This window comes from Dromiciops gliroides, chromosome 2 (assembly GCF_019393635.1).
Source record: "Dromiciops gliroides isolate mDroGli1 chromosome 2, mDroGli1.pri, whole genome shotgun sequence".
Classification (NCBI taxonomy): Eukaryota; Metazoa; Chordata; class Mammalia; order Microbiotheria; family Microbiotheriidae; genus Dromiciops; species Dromiciops gliroides.
The window spans coordinates 71,426,028-71,440,316 of NC_057862.1; the positions used below are offsets into that span (position 1 = coordinate 71,426,028).

Here is a 14,289-nt window from a genome sequence, read left to right on the forward strand (position 1 = left end):
GTCAGAATACTGGACTTAGAGTCAGGAAGTCCCAGAGTTCAAATTTAACCTCATGTGCTTACTGGATGTCACACAGGGCAAATCACTTTACCTCTGTCCTCACCTGTAAAATAGTGGTAATAATATTACCTACCTCACAGGGAATCAAATGAGATAATATTTGTAAAGCACTTAACATAGTACCTGTCATATAGTAGGTGTCTAATAAGTGCTCGTTTTCTTCGTTTCCATGGAGACAAATCCAAGGTATTCCTAATAAAAGCATTTCCACTGGAGTACATTACTAATCAAATAGAGAATCTCCTGGAGAGCTGACCTTAAAGAGGTCTGAGCAATAGTGACATAGGAATGTGGATCTTACTTCCAGAAGCTATAGAGAACAGGGAGGATTTTGTAGTGACCTATAAGGAGTTACCAATAGTTAGCTTTCTCTATGGCTAGGGAATCATCTTCTATGCTCAGAGCTCTAAGTTTCTCTTTTGAGGGACTTGAAGAATACCCCCAACTCTGCAGGTTAAATCATGTTTCTTTAAAAATCCAAATGGGAAGGACTTCAGTGTAAAGACAAAGAAGAAAAAGCCACAGTAATAGACTGTGAGTCAGGAGGTTGGAGGGTGGAAGAATGGGAAGAAGGACCATTGAACCATTGGAGTTTAGTGATAAATACTGTGAATAAGGCAGGTAGGTGGCCCAGTGGGTTGAACACTGGGCTTGGAGTCAGGAAGACTCATCTTCATCTGACCTCAGACACTTACTAGCTGTGTTACCCTGGGCAATTGCCTCAGTTTCCTCATCTGTAAAATGAGCTGGAGAAAGAAATACTCCATTATCTTTGCTAAGAAAACCCCAAATGGGTTCATGAAGAGTTGGAAATAACTGAAACAACTGAACAGCAACATTGTGAATAATTTTCTTCTTCAATAGGAGGGAGGTTGGACTGTCTGCAGAAGACTATCCTGCAAGGAATATTTATGGGGCATCCACAGGTGCTGCCAGCTGAGATTTATATGTGTGTGTGTGTGTATACATATATATATATATATATGTATGTATATATATATATATATATATATATGTATACACACATATATTCAATAAGAGTCCAAGAAAGAAGAAGTGATGAGTAGTGGCCATTGGCATTCTCTGCTGAGGGTTAATGAGGTGGCAATTTTTCAACACAAGAAGAGTTGAGTTTGACTAATATGGAAGTGTTTTACATAATTGCACATGTATAACCTATATCTGATTGCTTGCTGCCCTGGGTAGGGGGAGAAGAGGGAGGGAAGGAGGGATGGAATTGAACTCAAAACTTTACATGAAAATGCTTATTATCAAGAAGAGTTGCAAGGTCTGCTTTCTCCCTGGGAAGTACAAGTACACCCAAGATGTGACCAGACAACATCCAAAATCCTGTCAGCTCTAAAAACATCACTTCTAGTGATTCATGGGGCCATAGAGGACACTGCTGGAAAAATAAAAGCAATACTAAGGAGTATGAATGAAGTCTTGGGCAAAAAACTAAAGATTCTTAGGGCTCCATGTGGTCTTATTCCTGATGCTGTTTGAAGGCACAGAATTGAGCGAGATGGCAGCTATGTGGTACAATGGATATTACTGGATATACATTCAGAAAGACCTGAGTTCAAATCCAGTCTCAAACACTTAGTATCTGTGTGACTGGCAAGTCACTTAACCTCTGCCTCAGTTTCCTTATATGTAAAATGGGAATAATAGTACCACCTATCTCACAGGGTTGTTGTGAGGATAAAAGGCTCTTTGCAAGCCTTAGTGCACTTAATGAATGCTAGCTAATTATAATCATAGACACTGAGAATAATAAGCACTCTAAGTCTATACTTAGAGCTGTAAGGGATGTTGGATGCTATCTACTCTAAGACACTCATTTTACATATGAGGAACCTGAAGCCCAGGGAGGTGAGATAACCAACTCAATGAAGGTTACACAACTGTTGAGAATTGGAATTAGAATCCAGATCTCCTGACTTCCAAAATGGCAGAATCAGTTACCTTTCTGGGCTCAGTGGAAGAGGATGGATGGGTTAAATAACACAATAACCTGCCCTTTTTTTTAGCAACCATTTAAGAACAACACCTTTGCCAAGTATTGTAGATGAAGCATGAACAAAGTGAGCATAATCACTCTCTAGACACTTTGATTAATATTGATACAAATATCCCCTGATGGATTTCTATCTTAGCAAAGAATCATAGAATATTTAAGCAAATATTCCTTTCTGTGGCTGAATCAGTTTCAATTCAACAAGCATTTACTAAGCACCTACTATGTACCAGACACTACTGCACTGGGTATAGAAAGACAAAAATGAAACAGTTCCTAGTCTCTCAAGGAACTCGTTTTCTGTTGGGAAGTTACCACATTTGTATTCATAAGCAAATGAAAAAGATGTGTAACATATGTACCAGCTACCCTAGCCTCCAGACTCACATTTCCAACTGCCTATTAGACATCTGGAACTGATGTTCTTAAGTTCAATATGTCCTAAACTGAACTCATCTTCCCCCACCCCCCAAAAAAACCCCCATCTTCTTGGCTTAATTTTCCTATTACTATTGAGGGTCCTACCATCCTCCCAGTTGCCCAGATTTGTAACCTCCATCCTCAGCTCCTCACTGCCTTTCACTTGCCTCCCATCCCCATATCCAATCTGTTGTCAAACCCTGCCATTTGGACTTTGTAACATCTCTTCCATATACCCCCTTCTCTCCTCTCACAACTCCCCTCAACCACTCTAGTGAAGGCTCTCAGAGTCTGCTGGTGACTCTGCTTGCTTCAAGTCTCACCCAACTCCAATCCACCCTCTACTCACTGGTCAAAATGATCTTCCTAAAGGTCTGACTATGTTAAGCCCCCCATCCCTCATTCAATCAACTCCAGTGGCTCCCTAGCAGTAGCAGAGAGAGTACTGGATTCAGCCTTCGATGAGTCATTTGATTTCAATGATTCTCAGTTTTCTTATCTGTTACATGGGATCTTAGGTTCACCAATTTAGAGCTGACAGTAGTAATATTTGTGCTGATTACTTCAGAGAGTTCTTATGAGGATGAAATAAGAATGATTTATAAAGAATAAACCATGACCTCAACATGTTATCCTTATTTATTAAATACAGCAAGTGTACCTGACTTCTTTAGTCCCTAGACATACAAAAATGACAAACTATATGATCCCTGTCCCCAAGAAACTTGTAAAATGTCATTATTATTGTTGTTGCTATTTGCCCTAACAGGAAAGATATACAAGGTGAACTATAAAATAACACGATTTGTGTTTGTATGTGTATGTACATGTGTGCATTTATGTGTGCGTGTGTGTGAGGGTAGAAATTAGTTTACTTATTTATCACAGCCTATTATTTTACATCTCCTCCTTCACTAAGGGAAGAATAGAGCCCAATTCTGATCTCACTAAATTATTGAATCTCAGAGTCGAAAAGAACCTCAGAGGAAATCTACCCTAAAATTTCTGAAGAACCTCTTCTATAAAACATATCTAAAAAGTAGACTTTCATCCTTCCCTAGAAGACTTCTTATGAAAGGGAACCAATTTCCTTCTAAGGCAGCCCACTACATTTTAAAATTGCTCTCATTTTTATTAAAATTTCTCCAACATCAAACCAAAATCTAAATTTAATCTAGGCAAATCTAGGTAAATTCCCACCTGTTGCTCCTGCTTCTGTCCTCTGGGGTTCAGGAGAACAATCACAAGCCTTTGTGAAAGTCACAGTCCTTCAGATACTTGGAGTCAGCTATCAGAGTACCCACCTATACCTCACACAGGTTGTCTTTACCAGGCTAGACATCCAGGTATGGTGGAGAGAGAAATGGACTTGGAGTGAGGACGATTTGTACTTGAATGCCATCTCATGTCCTTACTACATCTGCAACTTTGGGCAAATCATTTCACCCTTCTAGGGAGCAGTTTCCTCACCTATAAAACAAAGGGGCTGGATTCCATGACCTCTAAGGTCCCTCCCAGGTTTCAATCAATGATTCTATGAGCCCATGACTTAAGACTTCTTTCCCTCAAATCATCTTTCTGTCCAGGCTTTAGTACACTCCAATGGGAGCACTTCTTTTGCTTCTGCCTCTGTCAATCTTCACTCAAGTGTACTCCAGCATGATTTCTCTTTTTGCTTCTTCACATGAGTATTACTTATTTTTATTTTATTTTATTTTATTTTTGCGGGGCAATGGGGGTTAAGTGACTTGCCCAGGGTCACACGACTAGTGAGTGTCAAGTGTCTGAGGCTAGATTTGAACTCAGATCCTCCCGAATCCAAGGTAGGTGCTTTATCCACTGTGCCACCTAGCTGCCCTAGAGTATTTCTTCTTAATATACAATGTTGCCATAGGTGTGCATAGAACAGGGTAATTAAGTACCTGAGTCTGGGGAAAACATTGTCATTGGCTCTTCTCCTTTCACTCATGGGAGGACATAGGACTGGTAAAAGAGCTGGGAAGGGGGAAAAGTATAGCATTCATAGTCATGCATAGAATATGAGAAAGATATGCACCAGTCCCAGAAGATTTGGGTTGTAGTCTGATTGGTAATAGTACCTACTCTTGTACTGTAACACAACACTGAAAGTCACTAGAACAAGTCAAGGCAACTGGGCATTTAGTAAGTACCTGCAATATACCAAGTACTTTTCTAAGTACTGGAGATTCAAAGAAAGAAAAAAAAATAGTCCTGCCCTTAAGAAGATCCCGATGTAATTGGGGGGACAGGGAAGGTGAGACATAACATGAAACAATTATGTACAAACAAGATATATACAGGGCAAATTGGAGATCATCTGAGAGGGCTCATTTATGCACTAACCTTATGAGGCACCTGAAAAAGCTTCTTGCAGATGGTAAGATTTTAGAGACTTGAGGAAGGCAGGGAAGCCAGTAGGTAAGAGAAGGAGGGAGAAAATTCCAGGCATGGGGGACCAACAGTGAAAATTTTTGGAGTGGGAGATGGACAAAGTATAGCAAGTTGGCCAATACACTGGACAGAAAGAAGCTATAAGACCAAAACTGTAGAAGGGTGCAGGATAGGAAGGGCTTTAAAAGCCATAACACAAACACAGACTTCTCTGTTCCCTTCTGCCACCAGTGAAACTTCCAAAGTAGCCATCCCAGGCACCACAGAGACCCCAGTCAGTATTAAGCCTGGTCTACTTGGACCTCTAGGTGAGGATGCAGCTAATGCTATGAGCACCCTGCCTGCTGAGCTTTTCTTTATTCTCAGCTGCCAAGCCCAAGAGAGTTTTAATTAAAAAGAACGTGCTTGTGGTCACATTAAAAAGGTCTGGCTCCTTCGCTGATTGTTTTTTCTCTGCTTGGCTGCTCTATTAGGGTATAGCGGTCCTGGATTAGATAGTACAGACATAACTATCATCATTATGTTCAAAAAGCATTTGCTAAATCTCTCTCTCTCTCTCTCTCTCTCTCTCTCTCTCTCTCTCTCTCTCTCTCTCTCTCTCTCTCTCTCTCTCTCTCTCTCTCTCTCCCTAGTTTTCAGCCAAAGGCCACCAAGTGAAATCGATGTACGAAGCACCTGCTCATCAGGGGTCTGTTCTCTAAAGGTGTGATTTACATGATAGAAAACAATGGGTCAGTTGAGTCAGAAAATGAGGGAGTCAATTGAGTCTTTTGGCTTTTATGTAAATAATCACATCTGATAGAAACACAGCTGAAATATGAAATAGCTGAAAAAGATTCTCCCCTCACCTGGAAGAGTAATGAACAAGAATGTGAAGTCAGTAGGGGCACTTACCAACACAGACCCCTTTAGAATTGTCCATAATTAAGGCATGCATATGTTAGTCACATTCTTAGGCACAGTGAAACTAAAGGGGTCCTGGTAGATTTTTGCTACACGTGTAAATGGGGTATCCCTTTGTCCCCCAAGAGAAACATTCGTTTTTATGGATACTGAAGAAGGGATCGCTGAGCTTCCTGGGAGGTTGGATCATATGATCGCAGACAGGATCTTAGAGGCAATCTAGTCTATCTTCATTTTTTAGATGAGAAAATGGAAGACCAGAGAAACAAAGTAATTTGCTTGAGATCATATGGGTCATAGGTGATGAAAGTAGGATTCAAACACAGGTCTTCTGACTCTAAAGCCTGAACTCTTTCCACTGTACCAACAGGTCCTTCTGACTCTGAACCTTACTGGATCCTTTAAACAACCACATCCAGCAGTGTGCAGTTCAGTAGAAGACTTTAGCTTTTCTCCAACATATGGTGGCTCCATTCTAATCTTTCACGCCCGAGTTTATGCTCGATTGATCTCCTTGTCAATGGATCATTTCTGAAAGGACCCAGATGAAACCATTGGTACTGGCTCTTCAGATACCTTGGATGAGCTTAAGCCCATTGGCTCCTATCTCAGCCAGGTGGGATGGGTCATGTGCAGATACACAAATTTTCTCTGGATCTAGAATCCAGTGGTTTTCCTGGGGCTTTGGGTAGGTGAGTGAGCATCACCTGTACAGGACTTTCCCAAGTTCCCTGGCTGTTCACTTTTTCTTCTCTAAACATTATTTTTAAATTTTCTTTATATTCTTTATTTGCACATGTATGACTTGTGCCCAAGGTCACACGAGTCCTAAGTGGCAGAAATAGGAAATGAAACCAATTTCTGTGATTTTTCTATGGTATTACTCAATGACCTCTATGGTCCTTCCAACTCCAAGTCTCTCTGATGCAGTTCATAGGCTAAATGGTTCCATTAAGCAACATTGCTAAATAGTCAGCATGTGTTTCATCAGAAAACTTCAAACTTTCTCCATCACAGGGAAGCTCTATTCTAATCCTCTTCATTCCCAGTGATTTGATCCTCACGTGTTCTCCTGGTTCAAAGACAGAGCCTTTGGAGTCAGAAGGTTTTTGTTCATATCCTGCCTTTCTGTCACTACTTGTGCCACTTAACTTTGCATAACTCACAACCTCCTGGACCTTGGTTTCATCATCTGTAATATGAAGGTGTTGGGTTATTTTGCCTCTAAGAGTTCTTTCAACTCTCTCTCTCTCTCTCTCTCTTCCCCCCTTCCTCTCTCTCTCTATTTCCTTATATATGCATGTACACATATACACATATATCTATCAATATAGATATATACGCATATACATACATATATCTATATCTATATCTATATACATGCATGGATGGATGGATAAATAGATAGAGAGACAGACAGACAACAGATAGATGAGAGATAGAAAGCCCGAATTCTGGGAAACCTTAGAAGAATATCATGTACTGATAAGTGTAGAGGAGGACCATGACTATTCCAAGACTACCTTGCCTTATTCTAGTATTATGGCAATGTCTATATTGATATCAGGTGACTTTGATGGATCCATTCCAAGAAGACCTCAGTGACCTTCTTTGGAACAAGTTTTCTTGGGTAGAGTTAGCCCCAACCCTGCCTCAGACTCAACTAATATCTTCTGGAATGAACATTAACTGAATTTCACACCAGTGTTTACTACCAGGCACTGTTCCACTCCCTAAAATCTTGGCAACAGACAGCTGGTCATGACATGTTTCTATCTTTCTAAGACAGTGAAGAAATGTAGCCTTGAGGCAGACTTTTACTTTCCTGCAGGCCCCTATTCTGAATCTGATTCTCAACCCAAAGAAAGAATTGGTTGAAATAAAAATCAAAAAAGAATAGTGAGGGAGGAGGGATAGCAACATCTTAGAATTTAAGATGGAAAATAAGAGGAAATGTCTAACACGAATCATAGAATTTTGAAGAGCAGAAATCAAAGGTCTTAGAGTAGGTAGGATCCCATGGATTAGCAATTTATAAGGAAAGTCATACCAAGAGGGATGGGAAACTCTCAAGAATGATCCTCTGCAGAAGTCACCAGAAATAATTCAAATGAAGAAATGAAGGGTACTTATTCAAAGAATACAAAGGCCTGCATGGCCAGTTCCTTAGTGTTGAAAATGAAGCAAGGGCAGATAAGAGGAGGAAGGCAAATACCTGATATGGGCCTGTTAGAATGGTGTTATCAACAACAGCAGCAACAACAAAAAGCTCCGAGTCTGCAGGAGTGGATAATGAATGCAGAGGATAGGCAAATGGGAATCTGTAAAGATACATAGATAAAAGAGAGGAGGACCAAAGAAGGGGCTAGTTTGAGGACTGCTGCTTGGGATGAATGGGATGATGATAATGATGACAGAGAGATGAAATAAAGAATAATCTCACTCTTATTCTGTTTCTGTTTTCTTTGCCAAGGAGAATAACTTTTCCAATGGAAATGAAAGAAGAAAATGGCTTATAGGGAGACAAAGAAGGAACAACTAGTTACCCTTAATGACTTCAGGTCCCCCGGCTCAGATGAACTATATTACAAACATGCTAAAGGAACCGGTAGATGTGATTGCTGATCTACCTCCAGTGGAATTTGAAATCAATCAATCAGTTGACAAGTATGTATTAAGTGCCTATTAGATAAGTTACCTAAATTCAGAACTGCTTCTATGTCCTGACCTAAGAGTAGTTGTTAATTGTTGGATGTGAACTTTGAGACTGGTCTTTTGATCCTGGGATCTGATCTTGGTTCTGTTTTGTTGAATATTTTTACCAATGACTTGAAGAAGGCATAGATGACATGCTTATAAAATTTGTAGAGAACACAAATCTAGGATGGCTAGAGAATGCAGATGATGACAGACTGAGCATTCAAAATAGAATGTGGGAGGTTGGGATGGAACAAATCCAATAAAATGACGTCGAATAGTGAAAAACATAAATACCAACAAGTAAGTTGAGAAAATCAGTTTCACAAATACAAGAAACTTTGCATGAAAAAAACCCAATGATTTTAGTGGACTGCAAGCTCAGCATGTCAATTATGTGACGTGATGATGAGAAAAATCTAGTATAACTTTATTCTACATTGAAATGCCAAATACCCGTAACATGAGAAATAGTATTTCGACATACTTTTCCTGGTCAGACCACATCTTGAGTATTGTGTTTGGTTTTGGATGAGACCTTTAAGGAAGGTCATTGATAAATTGGAACACATCCAGAGGAGGCTAACAAGGGTCGGGAGGGACTTTGGGGCCACAACATATGCTCCCCATCTGCTGTAGTCTTCCCTAGCATATTCTTCAGAATCACATGGTTGAGGTAGATGATACCCTCGGTCCAGATTGTGGATCTGCTTCTGGTACAATGGATCACCCAGAGCCTAAGGGTTCAAAATGGGCAATTCCCTTAATAAAATATAGATACAAACACTCCTAGGAAAAGTCAGTTCCCAGTGGAAGTGAAAAAGAAGGTCATGGAAGTAAAAGCAAGTAAAAACTACTAGAAAGGAAATTAAAAGGAGTTGGCAAGGAAGATCTCTGGGGTCTCAGGAAAAGACTAGAGGCATCTAAAGGTATACTAAAGGTATCTTAGAAGACATTTTGGTGAAAGAGGCAGAAGAAGAGGAAGATGATAATTAGGTTCCAGGCACAGCAGATCTCTGAACCCAGGGAGCCAAGGTGGATCAAAGACCAGGAAGGTTCAGAAGGCTTGATGCCTGGTTTGGTGATCAGAGGAGGTTTAGAAAGGAACAAAAGGTAAAAGTTCTGGGCCCTCAACTAATAAATATCAGTCATAATGGAATGGGTGCTGGATTGGGAGTCAGAAGGCCTGGATTCTAAACCCAGCTCTCTCCTTATTTGGCAAACCCATCTAAAAGTAAAGGGGGGGGGGGCAGCTAGGTGGTGCAGTGGATAGAGCACTGGCCTTGGAGGACCTGAGTTCAAATCCAGCCTCAGACACTTAACACTTACTAGCTGTGTGACCCTGGGCAAGTCACTTAACCCCAAATGCCTCAGCTAGTAAGTGTCTGAGGCCAGATTTTCACTCAGGAAGATGAGTCTTCCTGACTCCAGGCTTGGCACTGTATCTACTGCACCATACCATGATACCTACCCCCTTATGCTATTTCCATTCCATCCTTAGACATTTTGTGAAAATAAATGGCAGGCGAGTTCCAGAGGGGTACTGGGATTTGGTGTAGCCCACTTCTCTACTAGATGTTACCTCTGGTGACTCTTGTTTTGATCCTCACCCTCATACCTAAACTCAGATCAGGTCACTGTATTCTTATTAGTCACTGTACCAACCTCAAAGGGCTGTTCTCTTTCTGATGCCTAGCACTTATGCTTATACCTCTATACAGTGTTTTGCTAGTAAGTGTTTAAAAACTGGTTTCTCTCTCCAAAATAATGTATGCAAGGGGCGGCTAGGTGGTGCAGTGGATAAAGCACCGGTCCTGGATTCAGGAGTACCTGAGTTCAAATCCAGTCTCAGACACTTAACACTTACTAGCTGTGTGACCCTGGGCAAGTCACTTAACCCCAATTGCCTCACTTAAAAAAAAACAAAAACAAAATAATGTATGCAAGACTTACTTTTTTTGGGGGGGGGGCAATGAGGTTTAAGTGACTTGCCCAGGGTCACACAGCTAGTGTCAAGTGTCTGAGGCTGGATTAGAACTCAGGTCCTTCTGAATCCAGGGCTGGTGCTTTATCCACTGCACCACCTAGCTGCCCCACAGGACTTACTTTTAAGATTAATTCATATTGTTTAGCATTTTCTCCATCTCTTTCCTAAGTCTAGCCAATCAACAAAAAAATAAATCAAACCCTGCTTTCCAAGGTGAATGCCAACTGAAAATTTAACAATCAGCTCTGAACTACTAGGTTGAAATTTTCTTGTATTATTTCTGTCAGAGTCAAATGAATTGTACACAGCAAGCATTTATTGAGTGAATGAATGAATGGACAAATGGACTGAATCAACTAGCAAAGGACGATATTAATATGATGGGGATGGATAATAACACCAGAGTTGGAAGGGTAAAAAAATCCCAGCAAATAAAAAAAAATAATAATTCTAATTTTCTGTCTGTTCTAATAGTGACTAGGTCATGTTCATTTCTGAGTCAGACCAGAGACCCCTCTGGAACGGGTGAGTTTGTACAGACAGAGAGTAAATGCATCTGGGAAGTCTCATATTGGGTGCAGAAACAAAGGCAAATGTCCCATTGCCTGAGAAACCACATTGAGAAATCGGGAAATAATCTGTGATTAATTCCATGAGGAACTTTTTCTGACTCAGAGTCACTAAAATACACTGAAGATTCACTCTTCATTTCCTCATTGTTTTCTTGGTTAGGAAACTGCTCCTGTGGGCAGCTTTTTATCCACAGCTGTTCCTCCATATGGCACTGAAGTCATTGTGGTAACTACACTTTCCTTGGGACTAATAAAATAACATAGTCTTCATTGTTGAAGAAGTCTTTGATTAAGCCACAAATGATACTGTGCTAAAATTTAAGGGGGTGCAAAAGAACAAAAGCTAATTGTCTGTTCTAAGATGAAAAGAGCAAAGGGTGGCCCTATGTGTAGGAGGAAAAAACCCTACTTTCAGCAAGTGATTGATGGGAGGAACCCACATTCCCCAAGATATTGGAACCCCACTGAGCACCCAGGATACCCAAAATTTACACTATGATAGTTATTCATTTGGGGTAAGGAATTCCTAGAATGTTAGAACTGAAAAGAACTTTGGAGATTGTTCAGACTTTCTCATTTTACAAAGGAGGACACTGAGGTTCAGAGAAATGAAGTGATTGTCTCAAGAGGTCATTTTCAGGTAATTTCAGGTCAATTTCAGGTAAAACTCAGATCTCCTGATGCCTCATACAACTGTTATTACATGATTCATAAATCTCTGAAACAACCATTTTATTTATTGACTTTAACAACTGAATTTTCAGGTATGAAGTCTCTGATTAACTCAGCTTTTTGGGGGGGGGCGGTGGTGGAGGGGGGATTAAATGTTCCAAATACTGTTACAGCAAAAACAAAATCATACTTGATATAGCTCCAGAAATTATAAAACGCTAGCTCCAGCTCCTTCTAAATTTCATTATTTCTAAACTTTTGCTGTTTTCTGGTGAAGGGTCATGTCCTCTGACTCTGTTTTCTTTCCACAAATTCTTAACGGCTTCTTGAATCTCCAGTGGTACTGGAGTTTTGTTGTTTATTCCCTATGAACACTCTGCGCTCTCTCTCTCTCTCTCTCTCTCTCTCTCTCTCTCTCTCTCTCTCTCTCTCTCTCTCTTCTCTTTCTCTTTCTCTCTCTCATCTCTGTAATTTGTTATTTTGATTTATTTTACTTTTCAATGGACAAATATATTTTCTCCCCTTCACATGCCCTACCCCATTTGAAGAAAAGAGAATTTATGTTATTTAAAAGAGTTCAGCAGCTAATGAGAGTTGTCTTCTATTTTTAGTTCTCCTTGCTATGAACAAATAGTTTCATCACAGTTTCCCTCTTCCCCTTCCTTGAATAATGGTCAGAAGATATCTATGAGGTGAGAGGAAGAATAGCATTTTTGGATGAAGTGCTGGGCTTGGAGTAACCAAGACCTGAGTTTGAATCTTGCCTCCAATGGTGTGTGTATGACCTGGGGCAAACTACTGAACTTCAGTTTTCTCCACTATAAGTTGGGAGTAATAAGAGCTCCTACCTGAAAGGGTTGCTATAAGGAACCAGTGAGTTAATGTATGTAAAGTGCTTTGTAAACATTGAATGGCTATATAAATGTGAGCTGCTGTTATGATTTGGGTCACTATTAAAGAAGTTATCTAAACAGCCAAAAGCTAGGCAGTCTTTACGAGGTCTAATTATAAGCTTTATATACCAACAGGACCCTAGTGGGCAAATATCATGGGTTGCTTTTCTCTGGGATTTCAGTAAATGGATCTTACATCCCACAAGGCTGGAACACTGGAACCCTGGTGATAAGTTGGTCAAGATGTGCCTTCAGACTCTTTGCCACTCCCACCCTACCCCCTTTATCCATAGTCTTTTTAAAAATATGTATAGCGTTTTTCTTTTTTTTTTTTAATGTGTATAGTCTTTAACCCTTTTAACCCCCTACCCTATATTGTGCCCATGGAGCTCATGATGTCCAGGCCAGTCCTGCCTTCAAGGGGAGTACTTTATAAATTCCTGCTGATTGGCACTGGGGTATTGCACCATAACCAGGATTTTGGGAGGCAGCAGCAATCTTCACAAAATTCATCCAGGGCAAGCGGCATAAAAAATGCTTTCAAGTCATTTCTAAAAATGAATTCACTTGAAGGGGATGAGAAGGGGGACAATGGAACCATTGGGAAGAGACCCAGCTCAGTCTCTGGTTGGGTGGGAGTGAAGGGAGGATCTCAACTGTGGTGTGACATCATGGGAAGTAGATAAAGGGGGTTTAATCACAGAACACAAAATTTTATTTAATTATTCTTGCTAATGTGAATTAATGTGAAATTTAATGGGCTCTATGCTGCTTAAGGAATATTAGTGGTGTAAGTAACCTGGCTCAGTGGATAAAGTTCTGGGCTGGGCGTCACGAAGACCTGAGTTCAAACCTGGCCTCAGACACTTACTAGCCATGTGACCCTGGGCAAGTCACTTAACCCTGTTTGCCTCAGTTTCTTCATCTGTAAAGTGACCTGGAGAAGGAGATGGCAAATCACTCCAGTATCTTTGTCAAGAAAATCCCTGAATGGGGTCATGAAGAGTCAGTAACAAGTAACCTCTATATTTCAGCAACTAAGCTAAGTGTTATATACAACTCTACTGTGGTTTCAGCGATGGCTTCTCATTGGGTTGGGCAATTTAAAAGTATAATACAGGGACAGCTAGGTGGCACAGTGGATAAAGCACTGGCCTTGGATTCAGGAGGACCTGAGTTCAAATCCAGCCTCAGATACTTGACACTTAACTAGCTGTGTGACCCTGGGCAAAGTCACTTAACCCTCATTGCCCTGAAAAAAAAAAGGACACTACAGATAAAGACAATGCTTAGTGGGAATGAGTCACTGATGATGCTGTCACAGGTACCAGCAAAGGAAATACTTGGGGTGGGAGACCCTTTTCCAGTACCCCTCAAACCAGAACACTTAGTTGTTTCCTGTTTTTTCTACTACAAAGCCTGGCCTCTCCTGGCCTTATTCTTCAGTAGTTTGGAGGCTCCTGAGCTGGGCAATAGAAAAGGCCAGGGCGTGGTCGGTCAGGAGGGTGTGACAATTTTCTCTAATCTCACCATTCTCAATTTGGAATGCACACACACACAGACAGGCACACCTGTGCACACACACACACACACAGACAGGCACACCTGTGCACGCACACACACACACAGACAGGCACACCTGTGCGCGCGCAC

General features: G+C 40.7%; 1 protein-coding gene across 1 annotated transcript in view; it reads right to left on the reverse strand.

The window, feature by feature from the left end:
• ARHGAP22 (Rho GTPase activating protein 22) overlaps positions 1 to 14,289 on the reverse strand; it is a 406,983-nt gene that overhangs the window by 355,842 nt on the left and 36,852 nt on the right. The gene's annotated exons all lie outside the window — the stretch shown is intronic.